Source organism: Macaca nemestrina, chromosome 16, assembly GCF_043159975.1.
Source record: "Macaca nemestrina isolate mMacNem1 chromosome 16, mMacNem.hap1, whole genome shotgun sequence".
NCBI lineage: Eukaryota > Metazoa > Chordata > Mammalia > Primates > Cercopithecidae > Macaca > Macaca nemestrina.
This window is the reverse complement of record NC_092140.1, coordinates 89075932-89100239: the sequence shown is the minus strand read 5'-3', so window position 1 is coordinate 89100239 and position 24308 is coordinate 89075932. Positions and strand designations below refer to the sequence as shown.

Genomic DNA, 24308 nt, shown 5'->3' with positions numbered 1-24308 from the left:
TCAGTTATGGGACTGTGAAAGATACTAACCAGTAGCTAAACAAGTGCATTTTTAAATATTCCTCTTTGATAAAAAAGTTTATGGACAAACTATGAGACCACATCGTGACAAAGAAGAGATCTACAGAGCTTAGGAGGATTAAAAAAGAGTGAAGTAGCTCTGTATATACTGATATAAAAGATCTTCATAATGTATTACTATTAAAAAAGATTGGCATGAGAAATAGGTTTGATATCCTACCTTTTATGTATAGGATGGATTAATCAATCAATTGATTGATAAATAGGCCTACATATGCATTGTATATTTGTTGAAAACAATGCTGAAACTTGGAAAGAATGGGTAGGGATAGAAAGCAGATTTATGTTTTAACCATATGTTCATGTGTTCTCTGTATTCTATACCATGTTTATTCATTACCTCTACAAAATCATATTTAAAAAAAAAAAAGAGTGCTCTGTACTATACAAGTTAGGACTATAAGCTCAAAACCAAATTGATAACTCCTTTGTTGTCAGAAAAGAGAGTCCCGATCCAGACTTCAAGAGTGTGTTCTTGGATCTCATGCAGGAAAGAATTTGAGGTGAGTCACAGAGCACAGTGAAAGAAGCAAGTTTATTAGCAACTACTCCGTTAAAGGTAGACCGTCCTTGGAAAGCAGGAGGAGGGACGTGCCGTCCTTTGTTACAAGTGTCTCTACTGATAAGAAACTATAAGGGGCTATAACCAAACTTAAATGTGCGAATGTGCTCATTAAAGGTAGTGGCTATTAATGTTACTGATGACGATTAATTCTTCAACCTAAGCTTGCTCATTAACATTAGTTTCAGGTAAAGTGGGCAGTAGTTTAGGACATCTGGACATTCTGCATGATTGTGGGACATGTCCTGTATGGCCATGTGTATTCTGTAATTACAATTGGTGGTCAGCTTGGGATGTGGCTATTTTCAGACCATAAGTATTAACCTTACAAATGCCTTGTGAGTACCTAGTTCCTCACTTCAGGATGGAGTCACTCTGGTCAAGTTTTATTAAAACAGAGACCTGATAAGCAGGGATTCCTCTAACACCTTGATTCAAATATTTAAACCTTGTTTCTTGATGAAATTATCTTCTTTCCATTTCATCACACTGTGATGAAACTAGATTCTTTCACTGTGCTCTGTGACTCACCTCAAATTCTTTCCTGCACGAGATCCAAGAACACACTCTTGGAGTCTGGATTGGGACTCTCCTTTCTGGCAACAAAGAAATGGTTTCCATTTTTACTTGTTTCCTCCCAAGTGTTTTTCCTGATACATGTTAATTATTGTCTGTGACCAATCACCCATGATAGAATCAGGCATATGGAAAGGCAGTGGACCCAATTAATGAAAGTGCTTTGGACTCAACAATAGTTTTTATTTTATCACAATTGATGTCAGAGGCTACATATGAAAGTCAATAATCAATTGCTTAATCACTTTATAATCTTTTCCATGCATATTATATTGCACAAACAAATGATCAGTATTTCCATGTCCTATAGGCTTTGTTCTGCATTATTCCATGGTAAAAACTTTGGTATTGTTTGGTGTTTAGTATTCTGCTTTTTAGTCCCTATTTCAAACAATCAAACTTATTTCCAGCCTACATTTTATTTACTATTTCTAGATTGTTTGTGTATCATCTAAAAAAGATTTAATAAAATATAAATTACCTAATCCAAACAAAATAATTAAAATCAAGGTTTCTGTTTTTCCACTTGCTTACTCTTGTGAATCTTATTTTTCTATGCCAGTGAGACCTCTTTATCTGGTTTCTCGTTTAGCTCTTAGCTTTTTATCAATTCCACAGAGGCTTTAATCTGCTTTTCTAGCACTGTTAACTCTCAAACTCTGACATTTTCTTTTATTTCTGCTATCTTAATCATCCAAATTACACAATAAACTTAGTCCCTCCTCCTGGCTGTTACGAGCTAATGAGAATATCACAAAAGCATTGGAACTGTTTCCAGGATAAATACATGTTCTAAACTGGAAAGGGATTACCAACAGCAGAGGGCATGTGGAGGAACCCTTAAAAGGAGGATGGATACAGATCTTGAAGGCTGATGCGGCATATTTCATAAAATGTAATTAAATATTCAGAACACTAAAAATTATAAATTTTTATTAGCTTGGTTTGATAATACAAATCACAAGAGTCAGGGTCAAAAAATTTCAAAGCTTAAACAATTCAGAAAGATAATTTCCACTTCTTGGTAAGATGAAACAGCTGATATCAGAGCAATATTTCTATTAAAACACACACACACACAAAACCCTAAATAAATTACATAAATCATTTTCCACAGAGAACTTTATAAAGAGTGAGCACGGGATGAAATAATGTGCCAGAGAGTGAAGAACTAGCTGTGCTCTAACGGGTTTTCCACCCCACCCACCCCACCCCCACCCCAGGGGTTATTTGCTGATTTAGTGGGTAAGCTAATGGTTGAGCTTAGTCCTGACAGACAGCTTCTGTGGGGAGGAGAGGAAGCTAAAGTAGCAATTTTAGTGGTCGTGTTAAACTAGAATAAGACTTTGGAAACTTGAGGCTGATATTACCCAAGGGTCATTTGTTGAATCTGGGGCTCTGTGGAATGCGAGGGAGTTGGGATTAGCCTTCTAAAAAAGCAGAATGAAATCTCTGGCGATTTTACATAGTTTAGGAAGCCAGCCTTACAGGAGAGGAGGACAGCCTGAATCTCACTGCCAATTTCCTCCTCAAAATATTTGCCAGATTTTGAAGCCATATTGGTAAGAAGTTGGAAAGCTGAGCTGGAAATCCGATATTCAGAGCTTAATCTTCTGCAGAATTTAGAGACTGATGAGATAGATACTTGCTAATTTCTTTTTCTAAAACAAAGGAGGTATATGCTAGAACAACAGTGCTGACTTGGGAGTAGATAGATCCAAACTAAATCTCTAAGCCAATCTGGAGATAGTTTATCCTTGGATTTAATTGATAGAATCAGCAACTCAAATTATTGCCTAACAAAGAAAAACAGAAATCCTCTGGTGGAATATAACATCATAGGAGTCTTTGATTGTTTTTTTTTTTTTTTTAATATACAGTGTTTTTCCTGTGATCAAATATCTATAATAATCAGATAGTTACAAAAATGTGATTACCAGTGGGAAAAAAATAAACAATAAATAAAAAAATAAACAAAAAATTTACAACAGTAAAGACACAGGTAATAGAAATGTTATAGTTAGCAGTCAATGACTTTGAAATAAATGTTTAAATATATTTAAGAAATATGTTTGAAATTTCTTCAAGAAAATGGAGAAAAAGTTGTACAAAATAAATGAGAGTATAAAAATATCATTAGATGTTTATTGATGGAATGAATCAAATTGATAATCCGCAAGTAAAAAAATCTAAAATTATCAAGTAAATAGATGAGTTTATTTACTTGTTTATCAGTAGATTGTGAAATTGCCTCTGTAAACTTTATAAACTGAGGGAGGAAGGCAGGCAGATAAATGAAAATAAGCCAAGCACACTCACCATTAATTATTAGGTCAGCTTGCTCTTGGACCCACTTCCTCATAGTTGTTTTCCTACTGTCCCAGAAGCATGAAAACCTTGTTACAAGGTTATAGATCATCTTAACTGCCCTATAGACAACAACTTGAGCATTGTGAAATGTAAAGTTTTCCATTTCAGATATTCTTTCAGGTTCTGCATACCAGCGAAACTATTGAAATAAGCTGGTCTGAAGGATTCCATGAAAAGCTGACTCACCAAAGAATGCAGTTTCCACATGCTGAAGATTTTATCCCCTTTACCCTGATCAATCAGTGACCCCAATTTTCCAGCCCCTCACCCTACACAATCCCCTTAAAAATCCGAGCCCAGATCTCCTCAGGGACATGGAGTTGAGGGTCTCCTCCCATTCCTTGCTTAGGTGCCCTTGGATACTTAAACTCTTTCTTTGCTGTAAACTCTGCTGTCTCAGTGTATTGGTATGTTACTACACAGCAGACGTAGGAAATTGTTGGTCCTGTAACAACTGGGTGCATGAGAAGACAAGATTAGTAAAGTGAAAAAGTGAAAAATAAAGAACATAACTGAATAGAAGCACAGAGAGTAAAAAGCGCGGAAACCACAGGGCAGAATTAAAGTATCAGACATTACATCATTCTAGTGTTAGAATAATGTAACATACATCTTCTATGTATACATCTAATACTAGAATAATGTAACATACATCTTACTGATGTGCCAGGAAAAAAAAAGAGAATAAACCATAAATAATACTGAGGAGTTTACATCCAAGAATTTCTCCAAACCATTGAAAGATATCAACCTTTATATCCAAAGCTCAGGAAACCCAGAGTATTTAAAAAAGATAACCACACCTGGATATAAAGTGATTAAATCAATGAAAACCAAAGACAGAGAAAAATCTTAAAAACAGTCTGAAGACAAGCTGTATTTCTATTAAAGAAACAAAAATTATTAATTTCTCAAGAGAAACACTGAAAACCAGAAGATAATATAATGACATTGCTAGGTGTTGAAAGAAAATAATGACCAAATTATAATTTAATATACTGTCAAGTTATCTTTCAAAACTGCAGGTGAAATAAAGCAGTTTCAGACAAAAATGAAGAGAGTTTATCAGCATTCAGCTTGAACTAAAGAAAATAAATGAAGGGATTTTTTAGGCAAAAAAAAAAAAAAAGTTCAAAACACAGAAGAGCAGGAGAGAATAAAGAACAAAATGAGAGTAAATTCCTGTAATCCCAGCACTTTGAGAGGCTGAGGCAGGCAGATCACCTGAGGTCAGGAGTTCGAGATCAGCCTGGCCAACATGGTAAAACCCCATCTCTACTGAAAATACAAAAATTAGTTGGGCATGGTGGCACACACTTGTAGTCCCAGCTATTTGGGAGGCCAAGACAGGAGAATCACTTGAACCTGGGAGGCAGAGGTTGCAGTGAGCAGAGATCACGCCACTGCACTCCTGCCTGGGTGATAGAGCAAGACTCCATCTCAAAAAAAAAAAAAAAAAAAGTAAATATGTTGGTTGATATAAATGAATATTAACTATAAAATATTACTGATATACCTAAATTATATGTAGAATTTAAATGGCTGACAACTATAATGCAAGAGGTCACAGTGTGGGAAAATAAGACTTACAGCTTCTAAGTTTTTAGCTGTCTCAAGAAATTGGCAGCTTTCTTTGCCATTGTCTCTGTGATTCTTCTAAATATCCATTACTGTTTTCTCACTGTCTGCCCAATGCCTTTTAGGTGATACTCGATGACTCTTAACCCCATTCCAATAGATGAACTTGCTTTCTATTAATAAAGATTATTTTGCTGCTTCCACTTTTATAGCTACAATTAAAGACTATGTATAGTTTGAATATGTCCCCAAAAAGCATGCATTGGAAACTTAATCCCTAATGCAACAGTGTTAAGAGGTAGGGCCTAATGAGAATCAATTATGTCACGAAGCCAGAATGAATGGATCAAGGCCATTATTGCAAGAGTGGGTTTGTTATAAAAAAGGGGAGTTCTGGCCGGGCGCGGTGGCTCAAGCCTGTAATCCCAGCACTTTGGGAGGCCGAGACGGGCGGATCACGAGGTCAGGAGATCAAGACCATCCTGGCTAACACGGTGAAACCCCGTCTCTACTAAAAAAAATACAAAAAAACTAGCCGGGCGAGGTGGTGGGCGCCTGTAGTCCCAGCTACTCGGGAGGCTGGGGCAGGAGAATGGCGTAAACTCGGGAGGCGGAGCTTGCAGTGAGCTGAGATCCGGCCACTGCACTCCAGCCTGGGCGACAGAGCCAGACTCCCTCTCAAAAAAAAAAAAAAGGGAGTTCAATCTCTTTTGGCTTTCTCTCTTCCCTATCTTTGCCCTTGTACCATGAGATGATACCATGAGTGAGAAAGTGTTTGCAAAATGCCAACACCTTTTTATTGAACTTGCCAGCTTCCAGAACTGTGAGGCAATACATTTTTTTCATTATAAATTACTCAGCCTGTAGTCTTCTGTTATAGTTACAAAAAACAGACTGAGACAGATTATTACCAAAAAAAAATCTGTTTTTCTTCAGAAATGGCATATGGTAGACATGCATTATTTATACTGCAGTAACTTATGATGTGCCATTGCATTGTAAACTCTTAGCAGGTTCTTTTTCTTTATTCTGTATTAAAGCCAGACACTTCCTCAATTGGTATTGGCTTTCTTGATGTAGTTTCTAGACTTTTCACTTTTTGTTTGTTTTTCTCATCTGTGTATTATGAAAATATCGATGGCTATTGATATAGTCTTTCACAGCTTCTCAAGGTTTGGCTGAAGTATACTACTTCATATCCTCTGAAACTTGAAAGTGGTTAATCTATAACCCTGTACAGATGGTATCAACTAACGTTTAGATTGTCTTGATCCCAAAGCAAAGATCTCAGAATGGAATGGCTCTTTTGATCATGGTTCATTTAATTTGTGGATGTTCAAAAGCAATATGGTTATTTTTTCAGATAACTGAAAAATGTTGTCCTTGCATACTGAAAAAAAATCATGGTTAGAAAACACTTTACAGAACTTACACAATAGTTAGAGGGAGATCAATGCACTATTTTCTAACATACTTTTTTCTGCTTTTGGTTTTTCACTCTTTCTTCTTGTCTTTTAGTACCAATGAAACAGAAAACTGGATTTAGTCTTGATTTTTTAATATAATTATTCCAATTATCCATTTTACTTCATCAAGTGTCACAGATAAAGATTTAGTATAATTTTGATCAGAAAAATAGTATTTAAAAAAACCAGGGTGTTTGAATAACTTAGTTTAAAAGTGCTTGTGTTTGCCTCAATATTCCAAATGAAGATCTTGTCTGTCTCAAATAAGCCTGACCATAAATAAAATAATGTTAAAAAATAAATATCAAACATATAAAAGGAGAAATAAAAGCAAATCACATATCCAAAACAAATATTTCAAAAATACATATCTAGCCAGAGGAAATTGTTTTAGGAAAATTATTTTATGAATTTAATTTTAATAATTTTAATATCCTTAATGTCCTTCCAGTAATGAGAAACCTATTTTCCATATAGTTACTATTTTTTTTTATATTCAATTACATTCTTGGAGGAAAGCTTCATTTGTTGTCATTTGTGGAATAACGCAATCTCATCGTGGTGGCAGTTCAGAGTTCTGTGATTTCGACGTGACTCATTATGACACAGCTGTTTTAAAGAGTATCAAACACGATATCCCTCAATTCACTTCTCGTTTATGTCTGAGCTTGGCTTAGCAATAGGCTCAGATCTGAGTATGCGATGTGAGTGTGGGTTAAGATTCAGGAAGGCTTAGATATGGAAGGGGAGTGAGACAAGGACAGAGGTGGGTAAATAAATGAGGTGGCCTCAAGGTGAGAGGTGGATTACACATGAAATCATTGACGCATTTCAAAAGTGGAAAGGCAGGAGAAAATAAAATTCGATTTGCTTCATTTTAAAAATTGTAGCCGTAGAATTGTATTATCCAAAAAGCATTAAAAATTCTAAATATTTTACTGTGGTTTTATTCTGTTTTTCTGTAAAAAGATGGTATGGCCTCTCAAAAACCAACAATTTAGTAAGCATAGCATTATGACAAATAATTCTGAAAATGACAATCAAGTAATCAAGTTCTGTAAGTTTATGACCTATAAACAAATGAGAATGAGAAGTCAAATGTACTCCTTGTTTTCCCTTGCTCTTACAATGTAATCTGAATTTCAGGAGTAACTTCTGAATGTATTTATATCAGGCAGATGGTTCTGTTGCCTACTATTAGTTTGAAAAGAATAGAAGAAGGTATAGATAGGTGACTGAAGAAGGAAAACACTACTAAGCAGACATTAATAGAACGCAGATTTTTAAAGCCAAATCAGTTTTGAAAATGTATACATAAAACTGTGCAAAAGAATTTCTCTAGTTTTTTCCTGTATTATTTAATGGTTGAAGCCTGTAGACTTTTAATTTAATTTAATTTTTTTTTTTTTTTTTTTTTTCTCTTCTGAGACAGAGTCTTGCTCCATCGCCCAGGCTGGAGTGCAGTGGCACAATCTCGGCTCACTGCAAGCTCCGCCTCCCGGGTTCACATCATTCTCCTGCCTCAGTCTCCTGAGTAGCCGGGACTACAGGCGCCCGCCATCACTCCCGGCTAATTTTTTGTATTTTTAGTAGAGAAGGGGTTTCACCGTGTTAGCCAGGATGGTCTCAATCTCCTGACCTCCTGATCCACCCGCCTCGGCCTCCCAAAGTGCTGGGATTACAGGCGTGAGCCACCGCCCCGGGCTGTAGACTTTTTTTTTTTCTATGTTTTAATGGTAAAAATATACCACTTCAAAACTTTCAGTGACAATTCCAACTGGATTAGCCAAACCATATGGAATAACGTTTTTTGTTTTCTTTTGTTTTTGTTTTTAACAAAACCGTGCAGTTTATTTTGAAGAAAATATGGTTATCATTAATGTTATTTTTTATTTTCTTTCAATCTCCTATCTGATTCAAGTAATGAATTTTAAGTTTCTGTTTAGTAAGTTTATTGCAAATGTGCCAGAATTTGACATCTGCAATTCTTAGTATATGTTATGTTAAGAAAAACAAAATGTTATTTTAATTAGGTATGATTTCAGCCTCATAAACAAAATCATGAAGTACTGTTTTCCTTTTGCTTCCCAGGAATAGATGTTCATCCAGACCGTAGTTCTCAAATAGGTAAGCATATTAGAACTGGCGTTCACTTGGGAAACTTCTATAAATTGTAAATCCTTCCTTTCTCTCTTCAACACTCTTTCCAAGTTTCTTCCAGGTATTTTGCTATATCTTATGTTAAGCACAATTGCCAGCCATTGCAGTATATTCTGCAGCTACAAGGTTCGTGGACTACTACAAAGACTTTTAGTTTCTTTCAATTCTGATAAGAAAATACATGACATGATATAGTGGGATAAGTGCTATGATGGGTAAAATGAACTTTATGAAGACAGCCTCTCAAACAAATTTATGCGATAAGGCAACTTATCAGAGGAAGTGAAATCTAAGTTGAGGGTTGAAAGATGACTATAACTAGTTATAAAAGGGGATTTTATGTGTGAGGGTGTATGTATTTAGGAGTGTGGTTTGAGTTTGAAGATTGTTGTAAAGAACATTTTAAGCAAATGTGTATTCTAAGAATATGCAAAAGTATGAAGGAAAGAGTCAGGATATATTGAATACATTATTGTAGTTTCAAAAAATGGTGCATGATTAATGAAGTGAGAGAAGATATTTAGGAGATTGAGGCTGATTATAAAGAGCTGGAGGAAGGAGTTCACCCTTTATCCTGAGAAGATAAAGTGAAAACTTTAAATAACAGACATCATATTTGTGATTTTGAAAAAATTATTGATAACAGAGAAGCAAGAGGCTGGAGGCAATTAGACAGTAATGTAGTGTCTTAGTCAATTTGTGCTGTGATAACAAAATGCCTGAAAGTTAGTAGTTCATAAAGAGCAGAAAATTATTTTCTCACCATGTTGGAGTCTGCAAAGTTCAAGATCAAGGTGCCAACAAATTCAGTCTGGTGAGAGCTGCTCTCTGCTTCCAAGGTGCCTTGTTGCTGTGTCCTCACATGGTGGAAGGTGGAAGAGCAAGCTAGCTGAACACTGTGTAAAGTCTCTTTCTTTTATAAGATCTTTAATCTCATTCCTGAGGAAGGAGCCCTCGAGGCCTAATCAACTCTTACAGTCCCCACTTCTCAATACTTTCACATTGGCAACACCTGAATTTTGGAGAAGGCACGTTCAAACCATAGCATGTAGTAATCCAGGTGATAAATTATAGTAAAAAAAAATCATGAGAGTGTTAATGAAGAAAAGATTATGGAAACAAAATATTGAGTCCATATTTGTCTCATCTGGATGTGTGGAACATTTTAATAAGGTATTTTAGATATATTTTTACTCTACCACCCAGAAAATTTTCCTGAACAGTTTATAACATGAAGTATCTTGCTTCATGTAATACTTATAATTTATATATTTTAATAAATTATTTCAATAAAAATATTCATGTGTTTTTCTTTAAGAAAACACCTCTCATGATTCCTTAAGCCTCTCTAAGTACTTCCCATGTTCTGTTCCCTTCAAAGGCAGATGTCTCAAAATTTACACTACCGAAATTGTCTGACTTTTATTTACTTGTTAATCTACTCTTGGATTCTGCTCCCAATACTTCCCTTGCCAAGGCCCATAATGACATCTACATTGGAATAGTCAGTGGATGTACTTCTGTCATCATTTGATCACTGTGTTCTGGAAACATTTGCTTCCCTTGAAACTACAACCTTGTTTTTTTACCCATCTCTTTTGCTTCTCTGTCTCAATCTCTTGTCCTAGATGCTCCTCTTCTTACTAACCTCCAGCTACTGAAGTTCTTCAGGGCATGCATATCTCTTCTTTCTTCTAATTTGTCTTCTAATCTAATTAATTTTATAATTCCAAAAAGTATCAGTGTGGCAATACATGAACAGATTATAGCTATTCTAGTTAAATTTTCTTATTTGAATTGTAAAATCTTGTGTTCACAAACTTATTTGATATATCCATTTGATTGGTTATAAAGATCCCAAGAGTTTACAGAGGCACTAATCCTATTTATGAGGGCCCCTTCCCTATGATTTACTCACCTTCGAAATGTCCCACCTCTTAATACTATCACATTGGGGATTGGATTTCAATATATGAATTTTAGAAGGACACAAACATTCGGATTATAGCAAGAAACAATAGTATTCTACTAAGCAGGTAATGGCTCATATATACCTCAGTTTATGACTTAGATGTAGTAGTTTTTCAGAAATTTGTCTTTGGATAAGAAGTTAAATCTTATGTTTTGGGTGACCATTGCTAAAAATAAATTCCAAGTACTTTCTAAATTAGGAGGGATAATTCTCCTTTGAATTATATACTCCATTAAAACACTTTAGAGCTGGAAAAATAAAAGAAATTTATAACAATGAGTTTTTTTAGATCACCCAGGCATAAATAAAGGATACTCAGCTATAAAAATGGCTAAACAAGGACTTGATGATTTTTCATAATTGATGTATGCTACTTGTATTTTCATTACTTCATACGCTACTTGTAATTTCAGGAACGCTGTGTTCTAAGAGAATAAATTTTGCTTTAAAAGATATGAGAATATGATTGGGTGCAGTGGCTCACGCCTGTAATCTCAGCACTTTGGGAAGCCTAGGTAGGAGGATAATTTGAGCCCAGGAATTCAAGACTAGACTAGGCAACATGGTGAAACTCTGTCTGTGCAAAAATACTTGGTGACATGTGCCTTTAGTCCCAGCCACTCAGGAGGCTCACTTGAACCCTGGGAGAATCACTTGAACCCTGGGAGGTTGCAGTTGCAGAGAGCCGAGATTATGCCACAGTACTCCAGTCTGGGTGATAGAGTGAGACTCTGTCCCAGCCCAAACAAAGAAAAAAAAGATAAGAGAGTAAGAAATTAAAATAAAAGCTTTTATGACTTACATTTCCTTCCCTGGATCAAGGAAAACTGTTTAAAAAAGCAGGGTAGGCAGATACAAGGAACGTTAGGTGAAGAGGCTATTGCTGCATAGGAGGGGAACACATCTACGGTGACAGATGAGGTGGCAGCTACATTTCACCTCTTGAGAGAATATCTGAACTATTATCAACCCACTTGATACCTAAGAACTCAGTTTTACCTAACCATATGTGTTAAAATAGTATCACACTACTAAGGTCCCCTGTTGCTCATCCAAACCTCACTATCCCCATGAAACATGGGACTCTCCTAATTACTCCCCTATATTATCATGCACTGCCTCTGATGACATTAACACAGAAGTCCTCAACATGTTACAGATTGTTGTGCACTACAGTAGCTGTTTTATGTGAGAGATCTAGGTCTTGGTAAGTTATATGCATTCTTATCACCACATTCTCTTGCCCAGAATGACTGGTCCGAAGAGTGAACACGTAACTGTTGGAAGATCAATTGCACTCCCTTTTTTGGCATTGACATATAAAACAATGTTTTCATCTAGGATTTGTGGACTGAGATTATCAGTAGCCATGTTCCACACCCTAGGAACACGCAGAGACAAAACAAAACAAAAATCTAACTAGAAAGAGATAAAGTCCCCAGTCCCCAGTCCCAATTCCTAAATTCCTAGTGTGCAGCTCTTCCTTGACATCTGTCAGCTATTTGAGTGTATTTACTTGTATATAAACTAATAATTTTCTTGTTTTGCTCCATTTGTTATGGGTTGATTTTCTGTTGTTTGCCAGCTAATGGATCCTAATAAATACATTAATATAAAAGCTGAGAAATGCGGCTAAAAAAAGTAATGTGTCATATCCAATTAGATGATGTGAGAACATAACATTTAAATTATTTTCTTTATCTCCTATATGTCGTGACTTATAAAATTGAGAGAAATAACATACCACAATAAATTTGGAATAAGTCTGAATTCTGTGTCCAAGCACTTTGGTGTACTCTGTGCATATATATGACAATAATCTATTATTATGCTTAAGAATAGGTATTAATTGCAGTATTTGAAGAGTAAAGCTCTACAAGTTGATGAGTTATCAGTAACTTGTATTTGTAGTTGGATCTGCACCAGGAGATCAGTTTCATAATGGGGCTATCATTTTGCGAAATGCAATAACAATTAACAACACATTATTAAGAGCCAAATAATCCTTAACAAAACAAAAAAATCTGGTGTGAATTTAAAGCACTATATCCATGTGAAGGGAAAATACAGTTCTGGAGTTCTCAGAAGTGTGTTCAATCTGGAATTGATTACAGTTTCTCACTTCACCAGTATAAAGAATGAGCAGGAAGATTTGAAGTAGGAAGCGATGTGTGTGTACATGGAGTGGGCTGGTACAGTCAGGGGCTAATCATGGTTGGCTAACATGGAGAGACTTTGAAGGAGAACTGACTAAAATACAACTTGTAAACTCTTAGGCATTTTCCTGTGACTAATAACCACCACCAGATGTGTCCAGATGACAACAGCTTGAAAAGATTCTGAGACCATTTTTTTTCCCCCTCTAAATGTGTTGTTTACAGCCTTATTGTCTACGAATGATTATTACAAATGGAGAGAAATTGGATGGAGTCACAATTGGAAACACTACAATTCTGATTCAGGAGAAATATTTGAAAGGCCTTTCAAAAAATTTTAAATAAATCTATTTCAGTCATTCATTAAATGTAATCCATATGAAACGTTAGGAGCCTTGCGGATACAAGGATGAGAAGAAAATGTGGCATTTTATCTAAAGTCTAAAATTTTGTAGGAAAGATGACATGATAATACAGCTTCAGGTTTGCTGAACAAACTAATTCTGGAGAGAGACGAGATTAGCTAAAATACGTGACAAAAGAGAGGTTTCACCAAAGCACTCTGTGAGATCAGAAGAGGATGAGGTGCTTTGGGCACATCCACATGGGTACCTGGGATGATGTGAGACTTGAGAGGAGTCTTCAACATAAAGAGGAAAGAAACGTCGGAAATATTATACCAAGCTCATCTGGGAAATGGGGAGTAATACAATTTATGTCAGCATGTACAGTATTTGTCAACTCTTAGAATGATGTTAAGTTAGTATTAATTTTCCAAGGGCATTTTAAATGTCTGAATAGAAGTGTAGACCTTCTTCTATAGTTAAGTGAAAGTGTTCAAAGTCACTGAGCAATGGAGTGACGTTATCAGAGCAGGGTTTTAGAAATAAAAATGAATTGAATTTTTACAAATGAAATAAGAGCAAGAGACACTCTAAGTAGGAAGTCCAATTGGGAAATTTGCCATAGTCTAGAAAGCAAATCATAAGGATCCAAAGGATAGTAATGGGAGCAAAGACCAGATTCAGGGAAAACTGAAAAATAAAACAAATGCAGCAAACAGCAGGACAGGACTAGAAGGCAGGCTCTTCACTAAGACACTCTTAAAGTCTTCATGTGTATGCCCATGTGTTCCTGATAGCACTGGACTTTTCATCCTTGTCTTGTGCCGGTTTTCAAGGGAATTCTTCCAGCTTTTTCCCATTCAGTTTGATATTGGCTGTGAGTTTTTCATAGATAGCTGTTATACTTTTAAAATATGTTCCTTTAATGCCTAGTTTGTTGAGGGGTTTTAACATGAAGGAATGTTGGATTTTATTGAAAGCCTTTTCTGCATCTATTGAAATAATTATGTGGTTTTTGTTTTTATTTTGTCTATGTGACAAATCACATTTAATGATCTGCATATGTTGAAGCAACCTAGTATCCCAGGAGGAAAGCCTACTTGATCATGATGCATTAGCTTTTGATGTGATGCTGGATTCAGTTTGCTAGTATTTTGTTGAAGATTTATGCATCAATGTTCATCGAGGATATTGATCTGAATTTTTTTTTTCATCGTTGTGTATCAGGATGATGCTGGCCTCATAGAATGAGCTGGTGAAGAATTAATCCTTCTCAATTTTTGGTGTAATTTCAGTAGGAATGGTACTAGTTATTTATTCTTTTACTTCTGGTAGACTTTGGCCATGAATCTGTCTGGTCCTGGGCTTTTTTGGTTTGTAGACTTTTTATTACTGATTCAACTTTAGAACTCATTATTGGTCTGTTCAGGAATTCAATTTCTTCCTGATTCAGCTTTGGAAAGTTGTGTGTGTCCAGGAATTGATCCATTTCTTCTAGATTTTCTAGTGTGTCTGCATAGAGATGTTCAAAGTAGTCTCTGATACTTTTTTTTTATTTCTGTGGGGTCAGTGGTAGTGTTCCCCTTTTTATCTCTAATCGTGTTATTTGGATCTTCTCTCTTTTTTATTAGTCTAGCTAACAGTCTGTATATCTTATTTTTTTTAAAGAACCAATTCCTGCATTCATTGATGTTTTGTATGGTTTTTCACATCATCTCACTTTCCTTCACTTCAGCTGTAATTTTGATTAGTTCTTGTCTTCTGCTAGCTTTGGGGTTGGTTTATTCTTGCTTCAACAGTTCTTCTAGTTGTGATGTTAGGTTGTTAACTTGGAATCTGTCCAACTTTTTGATGGGGGCATTTAGTGCTGTAAATTACACTGTTAGTACTACCTTACCTGTGTCCCAGAGATTCTGGGGTATTGTATCTTTGCTCTCATTAGTTTCAAATAATTTCTTGATTTCTGCCTTAATTTCATTATTCATCAAAAAATCATTCCAGAGCAAGTTAGTTTCCATACAATTGTATGGTTTTGAGTGATTTTCTTTGTGTTGATTTCTATTTTTATTGTGCTGTGGTCCAAGAACATGGTTGGTATGAGTTTGGTTCTTTTGCATTTGCAAAAGATTGTTTTATGTCCCGTTGTGTGTTCAGTTCAGGTACTGAATGTTTGTTAATTTTCTGCTTCTATTATGTGTCTAATACTGTCAGTGGGGTGTTGAAATCTCTCATTGTTATTGTGTGGGAATCTAAGTCTCTTCATAAATCTCTAAGAATTTGCTTTATTAATCTGGGTGCTATGTTGGGTGTGTATATATTCAGGATAGTTAGATATTCTTTTTGAACTGAATCCTTTACCATTATTGGTGCAATTGTCATTGTGGTTTCAGACCGTGAATTTTAGATCAGTATAACTAAGCTCAAACACATCTTTACTAATCAAAATAGGAACCATTATAATCAACACATTTTTGCCAATGAGAAATAAGTTTGTTTATTCCTGTAGTGTAAAAATCTGTGCTTTGGGATTTGACAAACTCTTGGAAAGCATTTTCTGCATCTTGCTTGTTGTGAAAGCATTTTGCCTGCAAAAAGTTGTCGGGACGCTTGAAGACGTGGTAGTTGGTTGGTGAAAGGTAAGGTCAATATGGGAGATGAAGCAAATTTCATAGCCCAGTTTGTTCAACTTTCGAAGTGATGGTTGGAAAACATGCAGTCGGATGTTGTCATGGAGAAGAATCGGCCCCTCTCTGTTGACCAATGCTGGCTGCAGGCGATAGAGTTTTCAGTGCATCTCATCAATTTACTGAGCTTACTTCTCATATAATGGTTTCAATGGGATTCAGAAAGCTGTAGTAGATCAGACTGGCAGCAGACCACCAAACAGTGACCATGACCTCGTTTTGGTGCAAGCTTGGCTTTGGGAAGTTCTTTGGAGCTTCTTATCGGTCCAACCACTGAGCTGGTCATTGCCGGTTATTGTATAAAATCCACTTTTTGTCACACGTCACAATCCAATTGAGAAATGGCTCATTGTTGCTGTGCAGAATAAGAGAAGATGACATTTCAAAATGACAAGTTTTTTTATTTTTGTTTGGCTCATGAGGCATCAATAACTGGGTACTTATGGAGCTTTTTCACCTTTCCAATTTGCTTCAAATGCTGAACGATCATAGAATGGTTGATATTGAGTTCTTCAGCAACTTCTTGTGTAGTGTGAGAGGATCAGCTTTGATGATCACACTCAATTTACCATATCCTTTGAAAAACTTCTTGAATCACCACTGAACTGTACATTTGTTAGCAGTTCCTGGGTCAAATATGGTGTTGATATTGTAAGTTGTCTCCATTGCTTTATGACACATGAACTTGAATTAAAAAATCGCTCAAATTTTCTTTTAGTCTAACATCATTTCCACAACCTAAAATAAACATAAAATAAACAGCAAGTAATAAGTCATTAGCAAAAAAACCACAAGGCGAGAAATGCCCATTAAAATGATGTGTAACATAACCACATTTATTTAGGAATATATCCCAATATCAAACAGCAATTTCCAACAATGCAAAAACTGCAATTACTTTTGCACTCACCCAGTATAATGCTCTTCTTTATCTTTTAAAAATCTTTGTTGGTTTAAAGCCCATTTTATCTAAAATTAGGATACTAATTCCTGCTTTTTCTGTTTTCCATTTGCTTGGTAGATTTTTCTCCATCCCTTTATTTTGAGGCTATAGGTGTCACTGCATATAAGATTGGTCTCTTGGTGATATCATACCATTGGGTTTTGCTTCTTTATCCAGCATGCCACTGGGTCTTTTAATTGGGGCATTTAGCCTGTTTACATACAAGGTTAATATTGATATGTGCAGATTTGATCCCATCATTATATTGTTATGAGGTTGACTGGTTTGTGTGATTGCTTTATGGTGTCATTGGTCTGTGTACTTATGTGTGTTTTTTTAGTGACTGGTAATCATCCTTTCTTTTCATATTTAGTGCACTTTTCAGGACCTCTTGTAAGGCAGGTTTGGTGAGCATTTGCTTTTGCTCAGCATTTGCTTGTCTGTAAAGGATCTTATTTCTCCTTCACTTATGAAGCTCAGTTTGGCAGGATACAAAGTTCCTGGTTGGAAATTATTTTCTTTAAGAATGCTGAATATAAGCTCTGAATCTCTTTCTGGCTTGTAGTGTTTCTCCTGAAAGGCCAGCTGTTAGCCCCAGGGGCTTCCCTTTGTAGGTGGCCTGTCCCTTCTCTCTAGCTTCCTTTAACATTTTGTTCTCTCATTTTGACCTTGTAAAATCTCATTATTGTGTCTTGGAGATGGTTCTCCCAGGGGTTCTCTGCATTTTTCTGAATTTGAATATTGGTCTGTCTAGCAAGGTTGGGGAAGTTTTCATGGATGATATCCTGAAAAATATTTTCCAAGTTGCCTACTTTCTCCCCATCTCTTTCAGGAATGCCAATGAGTCACAGGTTTGGTCTCTTTACATAATCCCGTATTTTTCAGAGGTTTTGTTTCTTCTTTTTTATCCTTTTTTCTTCATTTTTTGTCTGAGCTATTGCAGAGAGTCAGTCTTCAAGCTCTGAGATTCTTTCCTCAGCTTGGTCTATTCTGCTGTTAATGCTTGCAATTTCATTATGTAATTCTTTTACTTTGTTTTATAGCTCTCTCACTCTCACATCAGTTTGTTTCTTAATGGCTTGTCTTTTTTTTTTTTTTTTTTTTGTTTCTTTGGCTTTCTGTGTTCTCATGAATGTTCATCAACTTTGTTTTTATCCTTATTCTGAATTCTGTTTCTGTCATTTCAGCCATTTCAGCCTTAGAACCACCCTTGCTGGGGAACTAGTGTGGTCATTTGGAGAAAAGAAGTTACTCTGGCTTTTTGAGTTGTGAGAGTTTTTGCACTACTTTTTTCTCATCTGTGTGAGCTGGTGTTCCTTTAACTGTGGCATAAATTCAGTACAGTCAGTGAACTTCTTTTCTAGATGGTTTCAGAAGGCCGAGACTTTGTGCAGGCTATTTATTTGCAGATGAATTATTGTCTTTGGTTTCATAGGGGGTATATTGTAAAGTATTTTTGGTGTTGATATTTTGGACTATGATCCAGTAGATGGCACTTAAGCATAATGGCCATTCAGTAGACTCTTGCACAGTCATATGACTTCTCTGTATTTCCTCATGATTTCAGTCATGCTCCCTCTCAATGCTCCTGAAGTGTGGGCTCATCTCTCACTTGAGTGCTGGCTTCAGATCTCAGCTTGATACTCCCAGGTTACACACCACAGCTCTGGGGTGATCTCAGGCCTTCTGTTCCCTCCCCAACTTGGAAGCAGCAGGAGAAGGGACCCTAGAAGTAGTTGTGGCATAGGGTCTTTCACTTGTCTCTTGGGGGTCCACCACAGAGAGATATGGAGCCACTATCAATCAGTGTGATTGGTCCAGGATGGGGCATCTCTGCTAGGCCCAAACTGGGAGAGCCTTGCCTGGTGACTAGTGGCAGCGGGGTGGTATAGTGGGGAGACCTGGGAAAGACAGGCTTCCTCTCCTCGTTAGGGTGGCTGCATCTTGCTGAATGTGTGTGTAAAGCACTCAGGGTCTTTGCTTCTTCTCTGGTCTGAGAGCAAGGGCAGTACCACTGCAGTGGAAGTTGTAGTGGGGCTTTCAGTTGCCTCTGGGAGCTCCACCTCAGAGAAACAAGGAGTTGCTGCTACTGGGAATAGTCAGTCAAGGGGTGGGGCAGTTGCTCTACTGACCCAAGTTGTGGGCTCTGCTTGGTGAAAAGTGGGGGAACGAGGGCTCACAGGGAGAAGAGACTGTTCTCCTCTCTGTATGCTGACTGTAGTGTTCTGGAAGTTCAGGTGAACTCCTCAAAGTCTTTGTTTCTTCTTAGATCAAGGGCAGCAGGGGCAGGACCATTGTTGTGGCCGTAGTAGGGATGCTGTCACTTGCCTCTGGGAGCCTCTTAGGGAGACACAGAGCCACTAGCAGTGGGAATGTTCAGCCAGGGATGGGGTAGTTGTTCTTGGTACCAAGGCAGGGACCCTGCCTGGTGAGGGGAGAAGGTGAGGGCTCACAGGGAAGAGAGACTGGACTCCTTTTCAAATGAGCTACCATATACTGGTGGTGCCAGAATAACAATTAGGCTCTTTATTTCTTCTCTCACCCAAGGGTGGTTAGGGCAGTACCATTGCAGCTGCAGTGGCAGAGGTGTTGTGGATTCTCTCTGGGAATTCCTTTTCAGAGAAATGCAGAGCTGCTTCTGACTGAAATGTTCAAGGGGGAGCAAGGGAATTGTGCTGGAGTTGGGAGGTCCCACCCAGTGAAGAGAAGCAAGGACAGAAACCCACATGGAAAACAGTCTGTCCACTTTTCTGTGGGATGGCTGCACTGTGCTGGGGAGCCATGCCACTGCCTACTCACCACATACTCCCCAGAACTCACAGGGTATAGTGGCAAGGGTTGTGAGACAGCAAGAATGGCGTCTGGCTTCTCACTCTCAGAGCTCTGTCCCAGGAAGGTGCAGAGCTGCTACTGGCCCAAGATCCTTGGTTGGATGTGGCTGGAGTCCCAATTTAGTAGGTCTTGCCCCATGAGGAGAAGGAGGAGCCATTTGGGAGCCACATAAAAAATAGCCTGACTGCTTTTCCATGGGATGGCTACACTGCAATGGAGATCCACACCTCTCCCTAATCACTACTCGAGACAGAGGGCTATGGAGGCGGGGGCTGCAAGACAGCAAAAATGCTGGTCAGCCTCTCTTTCTGGGAGCTTCATCCCAAGGAAGTACAGAGCTATTACCTGCTGAGAACCCAGAGGGTTGGTGGCTGGAGACCCAGGCAGGTGGGCCTTAGCCTGTGAGATGCAGTGGAGGTGAGGCTTGCAGTCCATTGCTGCTCAAGACCCTGGATTTAGTTCTTTTCCTGGGGCATGTGAGAGAGCCTGTCCTCCTCCACAGCCAGAGTTGCCGCCACTAATTCTGGGATGTCCAGGGAGTCAAGGCTCCAGAGACTCTGCATGTGCCTGAGCAGCAGCTCTGCCCACACTCCACCTAGCTCTCTGTGTTGGTCTGGGGCCCCTGGTTGGGGGCTCACTGGGCGTCTCCTGAGTTCAGGGTTGCAAAGGTCCATGGAAGAATTGTGGGTGCCCAGGGACTCTTACTCATTCACCATTTTCCCATGTTGAGGAAGCCTCCCCTGACTTTGTGATAGTCTTGGGTGAGTGGTCATCCTGTCTTGCTTCTCTCCATTCTCCTTAGGTCGAGTTGTTTCCTTGATGAATCCCAGTGTGTCTACCTAGATACTCCAGTTGAAGATCTAGTAATTAAAGGTATTCTTTATTCAATGAATATTGTAGTATAAACTATTAATTTCTGCCTCAGTCTTTCAAGACTCTATAAATTAATTGTTCTAATGCTGCTCCTATGTTTGGCAAGAAAATTGGTTAGAGAAATGTAGTTAGAGAAATAGTAGAAGAAAATCCATTGATTTTATTTTCCTCTTTATGTTAATTTTTTGAAGGTCTCTTTACACCAGAGCTAAGATCACGAATAAAGGAGCAGCTTTGGGTCTGCAGAGATTATATAGGACTGTATGTTTCTGGCAGGTCATTTGCCATCATTGCAAGGAGTGTACATAGATGTCATCATTGCAAAGGATGTGAGAGGTAATTGCTTTATTGTATGAGAAGCAAACAGATATCCTGGTTCAAATGACTGAAACTCAAGTATTGGCAATATTAATGAACTTCAGGAAAAATTTAATTGAACTCTGTTAGAGCAAAATAAGTTAGGGACTTAACATTTTAATCAAATGTTGTATTGTTCTGCCATATTAAGAAAAAAATTCTGGGTTTTTTTTTTTTTTTTTGTAATAAAAATGGCCTAATGAACAGTTTCTAAAGTTAACCAAATTAAGTTTAAATTACTTTTCAGGAAAAATTTATTCAAAAATGCACTTATTAAAATTTCTTCCACTGAGCTGGATCCTTAATTTACATACTTGTTTGTAGATTCTGTTTCTCTAAGTATTCTTGAAAAATTCATATAGAATATTTCTTGTAATCTCAAGTTTATTGTTATTATGGTCAACCACTAATTACTTGAAGAATGTAATATAAAATTTTTCATCTTTTATGAAGTCTCTGAGTTACCTTTTGATACAGTTTGCCTGTGTCCTCACCCAAGTCTCATCTTGAATTGTAGCTCTTATAATCCCCACGTGTTGTGGGAAGGACCTGATGGGAGGTAATTAAATTATAGGGGTAGGTTTTCCTGTGTTGTTCTTGTGATAGTGAATAAGTCTCATGAGATCTGATGGTTGTATAAAGGGCAGTTCCCCTGCACATGCTGTCTTGCTTGCTGCCATGTAAATGTGCCTTTGCTCCGCCTTCACCTTCTGTGATGATTGTGAGGCCTCCTTAGCCATGGAAACTGTGAGTCCATTAAACCTCTTTTTCTTTATAAATTACTCAGCCTTGGGTATTTCTTCATAGCAGTATAAAAATGGACTAATACAGTAAATTGGTACTGGTAGAGTGGAGTACTGTTATTAAGATACCTGAAAATGTGGAGGCAACATTGGAACTGGGTAACAGGCAGAGGTTGGAACAATTTGGAGGGCTCAGAAGAAGACAGGAAGATGTGGGAAAGTTTGGAACTTCCTAGAGACTTGTTGAATGGCTTTCACCATAATGCTGATAGTAATATGGACAATAAAATCCAGGCTAAGGTGGTCTCAGATTGAGATGAGGAATTTGTTGGAAACTGGAGTAAAGGTCACTCTTATTATGCAAAGAGATGTGCTGCATTTTGCCCCCACCCTAGAGATCTGTGGAGAGATGATTTAGGGTATCTGGTGGAAGAAATTTCTAAGCAGCAAAGTGTTCAAGAAGTAACAGGGCATAAAAATTTGGAAAATTTGCAGCTTGACGATGTGGTAGAACAAAAAGTCCATTTCCTGGGGAGAAATTCAAGCCACTGCAGAAATTTGCATAAGTAACGAGGAACCAAAGGGTAATCCCCAAGACAATGGGGAAAATGTCTCCAGGGCATATGAGAGAACTTCACAGCAGCCCCTCACATCACAGGCTCAGGGACCTGGGAGGAAAAAATGATTTTGTGGGCCTGGTTCAGGACTTCCTTCCTGTGTGCAGCCTAGGGACTTGGTGCCCTGTGTCCCACATGCTCCAGTCATGGCTAAAAGTGGCCAAGGTACAGCTCAGGTCATTGCTTCAGAAAGTGCAAATCACAAAGTCTTGATAGCTTCCATGTGGTGTTGGTCCTGTGAGTGCACAGAAGTCGAGAATTGAGTTTTGGGAACCTCTGCCTAGTTTTCAGAGGACGTATGGAAGCAGCTGGATGTCCAGGCAGAGGTGTGCTGCAGGGGTGGAGCCCTCATGGAGAACCTCTGCTAGGGCACTGCAGAAGGCAAATGTAGGGTGAGAGCCTCCACACAGAGTCCCTATTGGGATACTTCCTTGTGGAGCTGTGAGAAGAGAGCCACCATCTTCCAGGTCCCAGAATGGTAGATCCACTGAAAGCTTGAACTGTGCACCTGAAAAAGCCACAGACACACAATGCCAGCCCAGGAAAGTAGCCAGGAGGGAGGCTGTACCCTGCAAAGCCACAGGGACAGAGCTATCCGAGGCTGTGGGAGCCCACCTCTTGTATCAGCATGACCTGGATGTGAAACATGGAGTCAAAGGAGATAATTTTGGAGTTTTAAGATTTGACTGCCCCATTGGATTTTTGACTTGCATGGGGCCTGCAGCCTCTTCATTTTAGTCAATTTCTCCCATTTGGAATGGCTGTATTTACCCAATACCTGTACTCCTATTGTATCTAGGAAGTAACTAACTTGCTTTTGATTTAACAGGATCATAGGCAGAAGGAACTTGCCTCGTCTCAGATGAGACTTTGGATACAGACTTTTGAGTAAATGCTGAAATGGGATAACACTAGGGGGGACTCTTGGAAAGGCATGGTTGGTTTTGAAATGTGATGACATGAGATGTGGGAGGGGCTGGGGATGGAATGATATGATTTGGCTTTGTCCCCACCCAAATCTCATCTTGAATTGTAGCTCCCACAATTCCCATGTATCCTAGGAGAGACCCAGTGGGAGGTAATTTAATCGTAGGGGTGGATTTTCCCCTCCTGTTCTCATGGTAGTGAATAAGTCTCATGAAATCTGATGGTTTTATAAAGGGCAGTTCCTCTAAACATGTTCTCTTGCCTGCCACCATGTAAGATGTGCCTTTGCTACTCCTTCACCTTCTGTGAAAATTTTGAGGCCTCCCTAGCCATGGGGACTGTGAGTCTATTAAACCTCTTTTTCTCTGTAAATTACCCAGTCTTGGTTATTTCTTCATAGTAGTAAAAAAATAGACTAATACACCTTTTATCTTTCAGACTTTTCTATATTTTTGTAACTTTTTGTGAGACTTCATAAAAGTTTAGAAAATGCATTAGTTAATTGCGTTATTGCTAAAAGTGAAAGTCATCTAGCAGTCTTATTCACATATGGCCTAGTTTTTCAAGAGTTTTTCAGAACCTAGGTTGGCTAGAAAGTCACCAGTCTTTTCTCATTATATTGTAGAAATTTCATCAATGAGTATTGTCAGATGTTGTGTAAGACCTTACAAAGACCCCACAGAAGTAAAGGCAATAATCCTATTCATAAAAAAACAAATTGATAACAAAAAACAAAACAAAACAAACTAAAAAGTACTTGAAATTTCAAGAAATGTTTTTCCAATAATTGAAAATAAATAGCTGTTCAGATGAATATAAAATAATAAATCTCAATAAATTAAATTCAGCTGCCATTTTTGGATAATTAATTGGTATATGTTTGAATATGTGTGCATATTGTGTAACAATGATACTGGCTGTAAGATAGCTCATATTGGGTTCTTTTTCTGCTACCTATAATAGATTTGTGAGTGTCTTCAACATTTTCCAGTCTGGTTCCTCTTATATTTAGCATTTTCTAGTTGGCTGCTCCTATGTAAAGGTGCAGCTTAAGATTATAGAATGGAG

The 24308-nt window shown here is 37.8% G+C and overlaps 1 long non-coding RNA gene across 1 annotated transcript; it reads left to right on the top strand.

The window, feature by feature from the left end:
* The first annotated feature begins 7829 nt into the window (after positions 1-7829).
* LOC139359131 (uncharacterized) lies at positions 7830-24222 on the top strand. Its single transcript, XR_011614896.1, has 5 exons — positions 7830-7853; positions 8724-8759; positions 20526-20596; positions 20788-20932; positions 21201-24222. It is a non-coding gene; the product is annotated as an uncharacterized lncRNA (long non-coding RNA).
* Positions 24223-24308: the final 86 nt, after the last annotated feature.